This window comes from Epinephelus lanceolatus, chromosome 13 (genome assembly GCF_041903045.1).
Source record: "Epinephelus lanceolatus isolate andai-2023 chromosome 13, ASM4190304v1, whole genome shotgun sequence".
NCBI classification, from domain to species: Eukaryota; Metazoa; Chordata; class Actinopteri; order Perciformes; family Serranidae; genus Epinephelus; species Epinephelus lanceolatus.
The window spans coordinates 1593549-1607184 of record NC_135746.1 but is presented as its reverse complement, the minus strand read 5'-3'; the positions used below and the strand labels follow the sequence as shown (position 1 = coordinate 1607184).

The 13636-nt window shown below is 42.7% G+C and overlaps 1 long non-coding RNA gene across 1 annotated transcript in view; it reads right to left on the bottom strand.

Moving 5' to 3' along the window:
* LOC117270596 (uncharacterized) overlaps positions 1–13636 on the bottom strand; it is a 112227-nt gene that overhangs the window by 71254 nt on the left and 27337 nt on the right. The window contains exons 4-5 of the long non-coding RNA XR_013493117.1: positions 177–212; positions 43–73 (exon numbers count right to left, since the gene is read on the bottom strand). This is a non-coding gene — a long non-coding RNA (uncharacterized LOC117270596). The remainder of the gene's footprint in view (positions 1–42; positions 74–176; positions 213–13636) is intronic.

Below are 13636 nucleotides of genomic sequence, written 5' to 3'. Positions count from 1 at the left end.
TGTGTGTTTAATCACAGGTGCGGGTCTGGTCAATGTACTTACATAAACAGGTGCAGGCGGTTGCAGCTTTGACCTAGACACAATGACAGGTAATGGCTCGGTTCTGTTTTCAATGTACAATGTTTTCTAGTGCATGTCCACAGAGGAAATTATATTACAGGATAGAGGACACTTACCTAATTTTCACTTCTCGTCTTCTGCATTCAGAAAATCTGAAAAATAAAGAAATCAATAAATGGTGATATTAATTAGAGTATTTGTTAATTACAGTAAGCCTAGCAGTAGTAGTTGCAGTTTTGACAGGAGCAGTAAAATGGTATAGTAGTATCAGTTGTACTAATCATATGGAAGAGGCCACGATATTATATTATTATATGTTGATCAAACTATGCTCAAACTGCTTTTCAGCAACTTTCTTTCAGCAGCCTTCAGAACAAAATATATCCTGTGCAAATTATTTATAGCTTCAGCACATGATGCAATTTTCAATCCTACACAACAAAAAAAAAGTGAAAAACTTTCTCTTTAATATCTTCTTTCTTCCTATTTCTTTCCCCTGCTGTCCCTACCACCTTCATCACACCTGCCTCTGCACCTTGTTCCCTGCACTGAAAGTATTTTGTGTTCTTTTTTCCTCAACGGATTCACCTTCAAAGAATTTCTTTCTTCTTTTTGCTTCTCTCCTTTTCACACTCTTTATCTCCTTCCCACTCCGTCTGCTCCTCTCTGAATTCATCCATCCTTCCGCCTCTCTCTCATTTCTTTCCAATCCATCACACCTCTGTAAGTCCTCTCCCAAATTACTAATAAATGAAACAGAGGATTAGAGACACTGTGATCCTCCGTTTAATCCTCAATTTATTCTTCAAGGAATTCCACAGGTCTCAACGGAAGGTATCCTTTATATCTTTTACCTTTCAAAGAGAAACTGAAATGCAAACGGGCCATTTTCCAGAAATGGAAGGACAACTTTGAACTTGTCTGTGCACACGTGTGTGTGTCATGGCTTAAATTCAAAGGACTTCTCTCTCTGGCCAGACTCACATAACTGTTTGCTGTAAAACTACACAAAGCTACTTCTCATACAAACTGCTCCAAATAGCAGCGAGAAATAACTGCTTGGAAAGCTGCCTGCTCTGTGATGATTTAAAGATACCAAAGGGATGAGAGAGGCAAAAGATGCACTGGAGCTGTCTCGAGGCAAGATGACGTACACACACAAAAAGAATGCACTGGCACTTTCCACACGGAAACTTTTATTTAGTACTGAGTATGCATGAATTTGGCTGACATTTCATCTGGAGGCTAAATCTTCTCAGCACATTACAGTGTCATTGAGAAATGTTAGCCTTAACTTTGTTTTCAACCATCATGATTTAGTTCCAGTGCGGCGGGGGGACAGGCTAAAGGCCAATTTCCACCAGATGCGTGTTGGTTGCGTCTCCGCTCCGGAACGGCAGCAGAGCCGATAGGATTCCATTCTAGTCAATGTGTGTGTTTCCACCGGCTGCGGCTGTGCTGCGTTCCGGCTCCGTCACAGCTGCAGCGCTCCGGAGCCCTCCGCAACAGATACACAGGACTTCTATTTTTGCCGGACGCCGGAGCACAACGCAGCAATTCAGCACAGAGCAGGTCGTGCGGGGCAGGAAGTCATGCACAGAAACACGATAAAACATCCGGTTAATTTTCAAAATAAAATACACAGTGTTCACGGCGGATCATATTTCCCTGCACTACACCTTGAAAACGTCATAATGGGCGGAGGCAGGCCTGAAGTCAACAGGTCAGAGGTTTTCAGACGTTATTTCACCCCGTTGACACCATGGACGAGGAGATGTTAATCATGGACGTGCACCGAGATGTCTTCTGGCGGAGCTGCACCGCTCCACACAGCAAAGGCAGCCGGTGGGTGTTGACGGACGGCGGAGCACGCAGCGGATAACCAGCGCTGCCGTTCTGCAACAGACACGCATCCAGTGGAAATCCGGCTTAAGTTACCTGTGAAAATGGGGGTGTTTTCAAAACACCCCTGTTGTTGACAGAAAGTTGGACTCGCCCACCCTCACGCTCAGCGTCACAGTGACGCAGACCTCCTGTCTGTCTCTGTAAGCTGAAACCATTTCCCTCAGTGGAAACAAAGCTTTGATTTACTTTAATTTCACAGACAACAAACAATAAATTGTGAAGACAATAAAGCCTCCACTAAAATAGCATTTTAAGCCTTGTGTGTGATTTATCCTGGCTTCATATGAGCAGAGGAAATCTCTGCTAGCTGCTAGGCTAATTTATACAATGTAAAATGCCATAGGCTTGTGCTAATAACGTTAGCATGTTGTATTTGTTTGGAAAACATGTTTAGTATAAGACAGTTGTTTTGTCAGTGAACCTTGTGAGTTGTAATGGAGCCGAATTTTGTAACGTTACCTTTGTTAAATGTTGCTGTTGTCCCTGGCTTTATATGAGAAAAGGAAAAGATCGCTAGACGCTAGGCTAATTTATACAATGTAAAATGCCATAGACTTGTGCTAATAATGTTAGCATGTTGTATTTGTGGGGAAAATGTGTCCAGATAAAGACAAGTGTTTGTCTGTGAATGCTGCGAGTTATAGTGAAGCTGATTTGTGTACTTGTGTTTGAAATTGTCTCTATTAAGCCATGTTTAATGTGTGTTTAATGTGTGTTTAATGTGTGTTTAACGTGCAGATTTTTTTTTTCCACAACTAATCGATTAGTTGAAGATTATGTGCAACTTTAGTCCACAAAGATTTTCTTTGGTTGACGACAGCCCTAGTTTACATAATAATAATAATAATAATAATAATATTAATACACTGGATTAATATAGCGCTTTTGTGGATACTCAAAGATGCTTTACAGAGAATAAGAGCAACAAAACAAAAGACAAAAAGAAGAGAAGATGAACACAGTTTTTTAGTCGTTGTAGGCAGTTTTGAAGAGGCGTGTTTTAAGGGGTTTCTTGAAGATGAGTTGCCGTGTATAGCATTTTACATTTCTGAGTTTAAGGGTTTCACCTGATGCTGAGACTCTCAGCATAGGTTTCTATTACCTGACTGTTTTGGTACAAAAATGTACCCACAGGTGTGGCAGATAGCCTTCTGAGATTTACTCGCCAAACAGAAAATCAACTGCATTAGTTAATTTCAGACCATGATGTGAGTGTCAATAAAAATATTTGAGTTATTGGGGCGTCGGTGGCTTGATGGATGGAGCAGGTGCCCCATGTACAGGGCTGCTGTGTTGATCACTTCTGTTCATGTCACAATGATGATTAAAAGGCAGTTGATCAAGCAGCACTATTGAACTATCCCAACAACTACTGGATGGATTGCTCTGAAGTTTAGTTCAGACAGAATCCTACTGACTCCAGTGGTCCACTGACGTCTTTCTAACCCCGCCATGATGTTTAGGTTTTTGGTTTAGAGCAGTTGTTTGATTATCTTGTATTTGAGTCAAATCATCCTCTTGTGTGTGTGTTTTGTTTGTTTGTTTAGTGAACAGCAATATGAAACATTTCTGGCAGTTAACCTAACTGGTCAAGATGAAAGTCTCTGTCTGACTGAACAGGAATAAAATGCTGATGCAATAATTTGGAAACACGTTACAGTCTTCTGCCTGTATGGAGAAAACTGAAATGAAAGTGTAGTACACTGACCACCATCACTTGCTAAAGAGAACTGGCTGTTCACCACTGGAGACGTAATGACTATATATCTCCAGCGGTGGAGAACAGCCCCTCTGCTGCAGTGGGAGAACCAATGAAACGCTTCTTTTTCAGAACACTGTCCGGGCGCAGCAGGTCATTTAAAATGAAACAGACCACAGACCGAGTTAATTTCATCGCAGCATTTATTTAACCTTTATTTAACCAGAACAGTTCTACTGAGATTAAAAGTCTTTTTTTAAGGGAGTCCTGGCTAAGAGGCAGCAGCAAAAGAAAACAAGTACATGTGAACCAAAGACTGTACAATAAAGGATGTATCTACCTTGACGTCGCCCATTCTGAAGCTCTGGCATTTTGGCCCTCACCATCTTGTAATCTGGAGCCAGAAGTGACCATATTTGGATGAGAGGCCGGAGCTAGCGGCTAGCTTCGTGAGTGCTGAGTGTGTACTATATACGCGACTTTTTAGAAGCTTAAGGCCCAGATCACACAGAGAGTGTTTGAGAACTGGAGGCAGCTGTTTGTAACGTTGCTACGTGCCTCGTGTTTCTGCGCTCTAGGCACCTGGAGCACTCTAAACTCCTCGAGCTGGTTAAACTGAAACTGTGGAAAAGCGCCCCACATCATCTCTTCTTCAGTCATCTTTTTTCCCATTGTCCAATCAGAAGATTTGAGGGGCGGGGCTTCTGTGGTGGTCACGACAACAAGTTTGCAGTTGGTAAACAATGGAGGAGAAACTGGTGGTAGTGGTTGCTGGATACCCAGAGCTATACGGCCTGATGATAGACAGCAGGTTGTCAAACTGCCCCTGAGTCATCCTAAAATCTGCCTGTAAACGTCCATGATGGAGGAGAAGCTCCTGGACCAACTGGTGGTACTCCCCATGATCCAGCCTCTTCTTTAGGGTCTCATGTACCCACACAGATCTCTGTTTATCTGCTGACAGCCTCTCACCCTCAACCACAGCTACAGACAGTACCCTCTGCCTCAACATGGCAGCAGCTACACACTGATTACTGGGAAATAAATAACCAGTAGATTGATTAGCAGGAAGGACAGTGTAAGGACGTCACTGGGTGGTCTGTAAGTCTAAAAATAATAAACCAGTGCTGATTCACAAAGAACCCAAACACCAGTCTCCTGCGTGAAAGTCCTGTGAGATTGGCTAGCACTAGCTACTGATCCTGACTGCATTCGATCTTGATGCATCGATGGGACGAGCACTGACAAATTACAGCACGCAGTGGGACCCATAATAGCACGTCCCAGGGATGGGTGTAAACAGCAGAAAAGCTGCATTGTGACTAATTCTCACTGCAAACACACACTCTGAAAAATAAAGGTATTATTTTATTATGTTGAACAACGCTGACGTCCAATCAAGTACTTGAGTAGCGCCCTAGTGGGCATGCTGATTGTCACATTTAGCTTAGAGCTCTCTGCATAAATACAACTTCAAAGAGCTGCTTGCGTGGCTGTATACTGTACAGGCATGTCGTAGCTCTAACTACACATCACAGCTTCCATAAGCACTCACGCAGCAGGCGTAGCGCTTGTCTCTGAACTTCAAAATTAAGCAAAGTGTCATGCCAACTAGGAGATGAAAGCACAAAAAGGGAGCGGACTGGATAAGACGAGGAACGGGGGAGAAATAAATGAAAGAGTGAAACTGAGACAGGCGAGAACTAATCCCATTTTCCATCTTCCTCTTCCTCATCCCCTTTATCTCTCCTCTCTTTCATTGTAACCTCCTCTGCCTGCCCTCCCTCTCCCATGTCTCTCCCTCTCTCTTAACACTCCCCACTCCTCTCTTTTGTCTGAGGTTAAATGACCCCACTCAGTACAAGAGCATCATCAGGGGATGAGATAACCTTTTAGTCCATCCTTTTAATCTCACACACACACACACACACACACCCTCTCTTTGTCTGTGTATCTCTGCCTCCGTCTATCCTACTCTCTTCTTTAGTCCCTGCCAATGTGTGCACATGTGCAGCAGACTCAGATTTCAACAGCAGAGAAGAAGAGACTTCAGTTATAAGCCACCCTTTCACACCGCTGCTCTCTCCCTCTCCGAGACAAATTAATGTTTGTGAATATTACATTAAACCTGTGAGTGAAAGCTCTTTCTCCCTTCACCTCTCCGCCTGTAATAGATTGTAGAGTCTGGTTATGCAAGTACGAGGTGCCTCTGCAAAGTGCTTGTGTCAGAAAAATATTTGAGTTACTGCGATCCTTGTTGGAGCTCATCATCTGCTCGTCTCTGGGCAGCACTACAAGACTGCGGTCGTGCTGCTGGACTGTTGGTTCAGCTCCCTGGTGTGAGTTAGTGTCGTGTGTACAGTTCATCGCCCCCTCTGCCTGACGCTCATTCATGCATCACTCTGCTCTCCTGCAGCGACTCCACTCATGGGGATACTTAAGGAGTAATGAAAGATATAAAGATAATAATGCAGTATAACTCTACATGCTTGACTAAATAAAACCTTGCAAGACTAAGAGTCTGAACCCAACTCAGTGACCCTGTGAGGCTGCAGTCATCTTGATGGATGGGTGAAAAATGACTTCACACGTCTGGTCCCTTCCACTAGCGGGGCACAAATGTCAAAGCCCGAGGGTGGTGTGATAGTGAAGGCCATGTTTACTCTCCGTACAGTGAGTATCTTGTCAGTTTCTCAGCCTCAGCTCTACATCGTCACACTAGGCTCACTTTTCATAGTGCAAAACTAAATCGAGCCTCAGCTGTACGTTCTCTGGTGTCTCGTGCTCTGAGCTAAGCGCTGACCAGATTTTCATTTAAACTAAATTATGAGTGCTTTGTTAACTGCATTCCAGGTTAATCAGAGCACACACGGCCACATTGCCTCCTAAATTTCCGTGTGACCTGTTGCTGACAATAAATGTAGCATTTAAAAGGCTATTTGTGAACAGAGTCCAGCGCAGTGCTCACTATACATAAAATGCAGCGGCTGTTGGCTGTAATCATTTTTCCAGCTAAATTCACAGAGAACAATGAGGGCAAACCCAAATATTCTCTGTTCTAGCTCAGTTAAAAACACACAAACACTAAATCCATCAGCACATTAGCATGTCGTTCACCACTATGGCTGCAACTGATGATTACTTTAATTAATCTGTCAATTCTTTTCTTGATAAATTTGTTTTTTGCTCTATAAAATGTCAGGAAACAGTGAAAGATGTTGATCAGTGTTTCCCAACGCTTGTTTTGTTTTGTCCATAACCCAAAAATACCCATTAATTTACATCACAAAAGCTGGAATCACAGAATGTTAGGGCTGTAGTCAACCAAAGAAAATCTTGGTCGACTAAAGTTGCACATAATCTTCAACTAATCGATTAGTCATGGATCACGTTATTTTTACTTGTGCGGTGGTGTGTCTGTGTCACTCTGCAGTTATACCTCCAAAACACTAGTCAGCGGTGGAGGACTGTGTTAAGTGCTGTAAAGTTTAGTTCAAATCAAACTTTATTTATATAGTTGATTCAAAACACACATTAAACACACATCATACAACAGTTAGTTCCGGCCCTGCAATCTGATTGGTCGAGAGACAGTAAAACCGTGACGATATTGGAGTACAACATCACGGTTATTTCACTGTGTATCACTCCGCCTCACAGCTGATTGCAATCAACAATCAAATCAAAGCTGACGGTTAGTGTCAGTTAGGTCAGCAGTTGCGTTGCATCCCTGAAAAAGTATTTAAACAAACTTCCATCAGATGCAAATGCCCTTTATCTGAAGCCCAGGAGGATGACAGCAGCTCACACAGACAATCTCTGGTACACTAAAGCTCCGCTGGGAATAAACTCACTCGCACAGATGCTGCCGAAGATGTGTAAAGAGGCAGGGACAACAGCTGTCTACACCAGTCACAGCCTCAGGGCGACTGCCATACAGAAGCTGTCAGATGCGGGACTTGAAGCCAGGGAGATCATGACAGTGGGTGGGCACAGGTATGATGTTGTTTTAACGCAGCCTATGTGTAAAGTTAGTCTCTAATTAGGAGTTGGGCCCTAAATATACCTTTTGTCTTGCCGGTCTGAGAGCTTGTTAAGAAGCTACTGGAAGCCATCCATGGAGAGCAGGAAACGATGGAGCAACATACTGTCAGATCAGAAGGCAGAGTCGGCTGTGCCTGTGAAGCGACAGTCCACCATGCAGTCGCCACAGACTTATTTCACCGGCTGCACCATTAATGGAAACGTGCAGATAAATGTGTATAAAGAGTAAGTGCCTGGCGCACCATGTCTGCGTTACATAGCAACGGTGACAGCGAGGTCCTGAGGGAACTATTTTTGTTGGCGGAAGACAAATAAAATGCTTAAATTATCTATTTTGTCCTCATGTTTCAACATTTCTTAATCAGCCTTGCTTATTTAACTGTTGAACTGTTGTATAAAAGCAATATCACACTCGAGCTCGTGATGTTATACTGTGATATCGTCATGGCTGTGATTCGGTCATAGGCACGAGGCCGCAGACCGAGTATACAAGTATAACATCATGAGCTCGAGTGTGATATTGCTTAATTAAACACACATTAAACACACATTAAACACACATTAAACATGGCTTAATAGATTCAGTTTCAAACACAAATCAGCTTCACTATAGCTCGCAGCATTCACAGACAAACACTTGTCTTTATCTGGACACATTTTCCCCACAAATACAACATGCTAACGTTATTAGCACAAGCCTATGGCATTTTACAATATATAAATTAGCCTAGCGTCTAGCGATCTTTTCCTCTTCTCATATAAAACCAGGGACAACAGCAACATGTAACAAAGGTAACAGCACGTAATTCGGCTCCATTACAGCTCACAAGGTTCACTGACAAAACAACTGTCTTATACTAAACATGTTTTCCAAGCAAATACAACATGCTAACGTTATTAGCACAAGCCTATGGCATTTTATATTGTATAAATTAGCCTAGCAGCTAGCAGAGATTTCCTCTGCTCATATGAAGCCAGGATAAATCACACACAAGACTTAAAATGCTATTTTAGTGGAGGCTTTATTGTCTTCACAATTTATTGTTTCTTATCTGTGAAATTAAAGTAAATAAAAGCTTCGTTTCCACTGAGGGAAATGGTTTCAGCTTACAGAGACAGACAGGAGGTCTGCGTCACTGTGACGCTGAGCGTGAGGGTGGGCGAGTCCAACTTTCTGTCAACAACGGCGTGTTTTGAAAACATTTTCACAGGTAACTTAGCCTGTCCCCCCGCCGCAGGAAATAATGGATTAATCCTGGAAAGCTGTTGATGTAGCACTTTTCTCCTTTTGAAAGTAACACGGCGATTATTCGACCAATGAGAATTTGGTCGGACGAGAGCATAGCGACCAAATGATTGACTAGTCGACCAGGAGACTACAGGCCTAGAGAATCTGGTTCATTTTTTCCTTAAAGATAGACTTCGCAGGACAAAAGTACAAGAGTAATCCCTCTCAATCATTACTTCTGACCCACTCTCAATGTGTTTATCTGCAGAGACTCAGCCTGTTCTTATTGTCTATGTTTAAGGTGTTTAAAGGCGTGTGGCCCCGAAGTGCTCACATGAGGTTTATTACAAGAGTAGTGAGCAGGTGCCAGACTGTGAGCAGGAGGCATTAAAGCTACACAGCGCTGAGAAAACGTTAATATAGAGGCAAAAGGCTGAACAGGAGTGAATGTGGGGTTTGCGTTCACTTTCACTTCCACTGGTGAGTACAGTAAGACAATCCTGCATGATATACCATTAAAAATTACTCAAACCAATTAATTATTTACCACATTAGTTGGTAATTAATAAACTGATTTCAGCAGTTCAGATAACAGGCAGTCAACAGTCCTGCTGTTATTTAGGACATATGAGCTGCCCAGAGGCACTTCATGGATTCATGGCAGTGCGCTGCTGCAGTTCACCTGATTAAATATATATCTGTGGCCTGGCGGGGGGGGGGGGGTTCCCATTCTTGTACAATTATAGAGGAAACAATGAGATTATATTCAAATAAGGACGCCTCCTTTGTTAATAATATATATAGAACAATGGATCAACTGCAGACTGGGCAAAATGACAATATTTATCAAGACAGCTGAATTGTGTCAACTATCAGAGTCTTTCTGTCCTGTGTTTACCCAGGTAACACTCTCTCTAACGTCTCTTTATGACTTAAGTGATTTACAGGATTGTTGCATCAGTGTAATCAGGTCAGGTGTTTAATCCACTGGATTAGCTAGAGATACACAGTCCCATCTGGTTATGGACCAAGAACAATCACTTCTGGGTTGACGATTGGCGACTGATTTCTATTGTGGAGATGTGTGAAATCTGCAAACTTGTTTATTTCTGTCTTTAATTTTCAGCCAAACCATAATGTTTAAAGATATATAATTAAACATGGTGGTCCAACCTATGTGACATTTCTTCTCTTATTTCATGTACTGTGTTTCTTTGCTAGCATCTTTGATAAACCCGGAGCAAATCGTACTTCAGCCACCAAATAGACCCACTTAAAAAAATCAAGTGTACACTATATTTGAACATTTTCTCCACTTTACTTTACACATGAACCAATCAACGCTGCTGTAGACCAGCTTCACATCTGCAAGGTAAAATGTTTTTGTCAGTGGAGTCTGGTGACTTTGAGACAACAGCTTCAGTTCCCTGTCAGAGAGGGCGAGGTGAAGCCGTACAAAGTATTCTACATATAGTGCACACTTAAACTGATATTGATTAATTCAGGACGGCCAAAAAAGTTTCACAGGCTGACATCAACGCAAAAAAGTTGATTTATTTAGAACATAATAATGAAGGGTGCTCAAAGTGCAAAAATAATAAAAGCATGAATAAAAACAGCAGCAAACGTTTCAGTCCTTGACTACCTCCTCTGCTGGCCTGTCTTGGTTGTCCAATGTACCGACGCACCCAAGATCAACTTCTTTTGTTGCAGTTTCACAGCAGCCCTAGGACCTTTATTGAGGCAGCGTTTCCTCCCTGAAGTTACTGTAAACACACATTGTGATTCAGTCTGTTTTATCTGTAAATGGTTTCTTAGTTGAACTGAAAAATGGACGTGTGCTACTAGTAATGTTAATGATAACACACACCATGATAGCAAACTGATGATGCACCTGTTAACAATAAAGAAAGGTCAGACTGTGGGGAAACACTGTGGAGATACTTGTGTGATGAATGCCTTCTGTCCTGCATCATGTCATCAACAGGCTTCAAGACAAACAGTCGCTTTTAATCAAGTTTTGCTTCCTCATATCAGCCCATTGCTGATCCATTTAAGACTCCGGCGCATCCGTATCTCTGCTGAGGGCGACACTGTGTGCTTCAAATGTTTCGCATTTCCAGCTGGAATATTATTATTACTGTTTATCTGAACCATGACTGTAATTAATCACAGGGATTAAAGCAGCAGATCTGTGACCAGGAACTAGAGATTAGAGGATGAAACCTGCGTTATGAAATTTTAACTTCATCTGTGCTGTGAGGCAGTGTGTGTGTGTACAGTGTGTTTAAATGCCCCTGCAGTTACAACTCTCTCTCTCTCTCTCTCTCACACACACACACACACACACACACACACACACACACACACACACACACACACACAGAGCGGTGCCTGGCTGATGAGGACACTGTCGCTGTGTGCATGTTTGTGTGTGTAAACGTAATAAAGGATGCTGCTGGCCGCTCTTATGTAACAACCCTGTCGGCCCTGATGCTAAATCGTCGCCATGGCAACAGAATTAGCTGCTGCAAAGCTTTTCTCTGTCCCCCCCTCTGTGTCGGCCTCTCTCTATCTGCTTTGTTATTCTCCGTCCTCACCTTTGTTCCTCTCCTGGTCGTCCATCTCTCTTAGCTTTAATTCAATATAAATGGGCTTGGGTGAAATGAAATATGTAAGTGCACTCCTTCTCCGTCTGTTCTTCCCCTCCAGTCCACTTTCCTGACTTCCAACTGCTTTCTCTCTCCTCCCCCCTTCTCTCGTTCCCTCGGGTCTCTTTCATCACATCTCTCTTTCTCTCTCACATCCGCCCACAGGGTCTCTCCACCACTCATGCTCCCCGTCCTCTCTCGCTGTCTGGTCCTCTCTTTGCCAATATTCCTCATCTCGCTCGTCCCTGTCAATCCATCTCTCTTTGAACAACGGCTTAATTAACGGATTAATTATAATTTTAACAGTTTCTGCCTCCTCTCGCCTCTCTCTTCCCCTCCCCTGTCCCTGTCAATCGCTCTCTCAATCTCCCTGACTGACAACGTGATACATTTAATTAACGGGAGATAAAATGCCAAATATTTCTCTGCCTGTTTTCCGTTCTCTCTTTCTTCACTTCCATCACTTTTTCCTCTCCCTCTGTCTCACACTTCCACCCACCATCCTTTCTCTTTTGTTTGTCTCGCTATAAGTCTCTCGGCAGCTTTAATCTCTCTGAACACACTTTCTCATTCTTCCTTTTCTTTACCAGTCATGTGCAGATTAATGTATAAGAGATTTCCTAATTTACTTCCATCTCCTAATTTGCATTCCTCTGTGGTGACCTGCCAATCTCATGTCTCACCCACTGCAAGCTAATTACCATCAAATTTAATTTGTCATTATCTGACTGTGTTTTGTCGCTCTCCTTCATGCTGGCTTTACATCAGTATGTCTGTCAGAGACAGGAACAGCAGCAGAGCATTATGAACAGTATGTACTGTGATGTACGGTATGTGTGAGAAAAAACTCAAAGAATGTCTGAGAAATACTGACTGATTTTCTGCTTTCAGTCACTCTCACCGCTCGTCTTTGTCTGACCGCTCACGCTCCTCAATGTTCTTTTTCATTTTGCTCTTTTCAGTCCTGAATTTGCTCTTCTCGCCTCTGCTCTTTCCTTATTTATGCTGTACATAACACAGGCAGAAACAGAGGGGCGTACAGTGTGTACAGTATAGTGTGAAAAGTGAGGTTTCAATAAAGAGACCCAGTGTATACTGTCTGCCATACTCCAGACCTTGACTGCAACAGGTTCAACAGACACAATGCCCAACATGTAAACAGGTTAAGAAGGTGCCATTAGGCTTTGAGTGGTGTGGTGCCGCACTCTAAAGGAGCTGTATGCGACATTTAGAGCCTATCTATGAAGAAGAGCTTGAGCCAGGATTGTCTGCACACACGTCTCAAAGTGGAGGTGGCTGAGTTGACAGCTAGCAGCAAATGGTGGTAATGTTGTGTTCCACTGGCACTGGAAAATGAAGCCTTCCAAGTGTCCTGTCAGAAATGTCACCTTGAGTTGGATTTCTGATTTGGAAAGTTGGAGGAACGTAACCAACCCGACCTCAAAATCAAAGATGGCTGCTCCGTGCATCAACAGTAGTGAAAGCGTACTGTTTATTAGCTCTTCTGTCTCATTTGTGTCTCACTAAAACAGTCATACACACAGTCCTGTCCAATTTCTGTCTGTGGACATGTTGCTTCAGTATTTGTGTGCACAAAATGCAGCGTAATGCACTGTTATCATCTAGTATTGCTAACAATGGCTGACCTAGATAGAACTGGTATTGCTAACAACACGGTGTTTATATGCGCTGCAGCAACTGGAATATTCCGTTTACATGTTAATTGACATATTCCCGTGTTTCGGCGTATTCCAGAAAAGACCATGGGCTACTGGCCCACCAGAAACTAGGGATTCACCGAAATGAAAATTTGTGGCCGAAGCCGAATAAAATTAAACGCTTGGCTGAATACCGATGTTTAGTTTTTCATTAGTTTTTGCAGATGAACCCTCCAGATTAGTGTTGTCACGGTACCAATATTGGGACCCACTGTGCGATACCAATGAAAATATCATGGTTCTGAGTAGTATCAGGATACCACAGCAAAAATGAGGCAGATGTGCCTTTTGTCATTTATGAAAAGATAAATCACTTTTCTATAATACATCA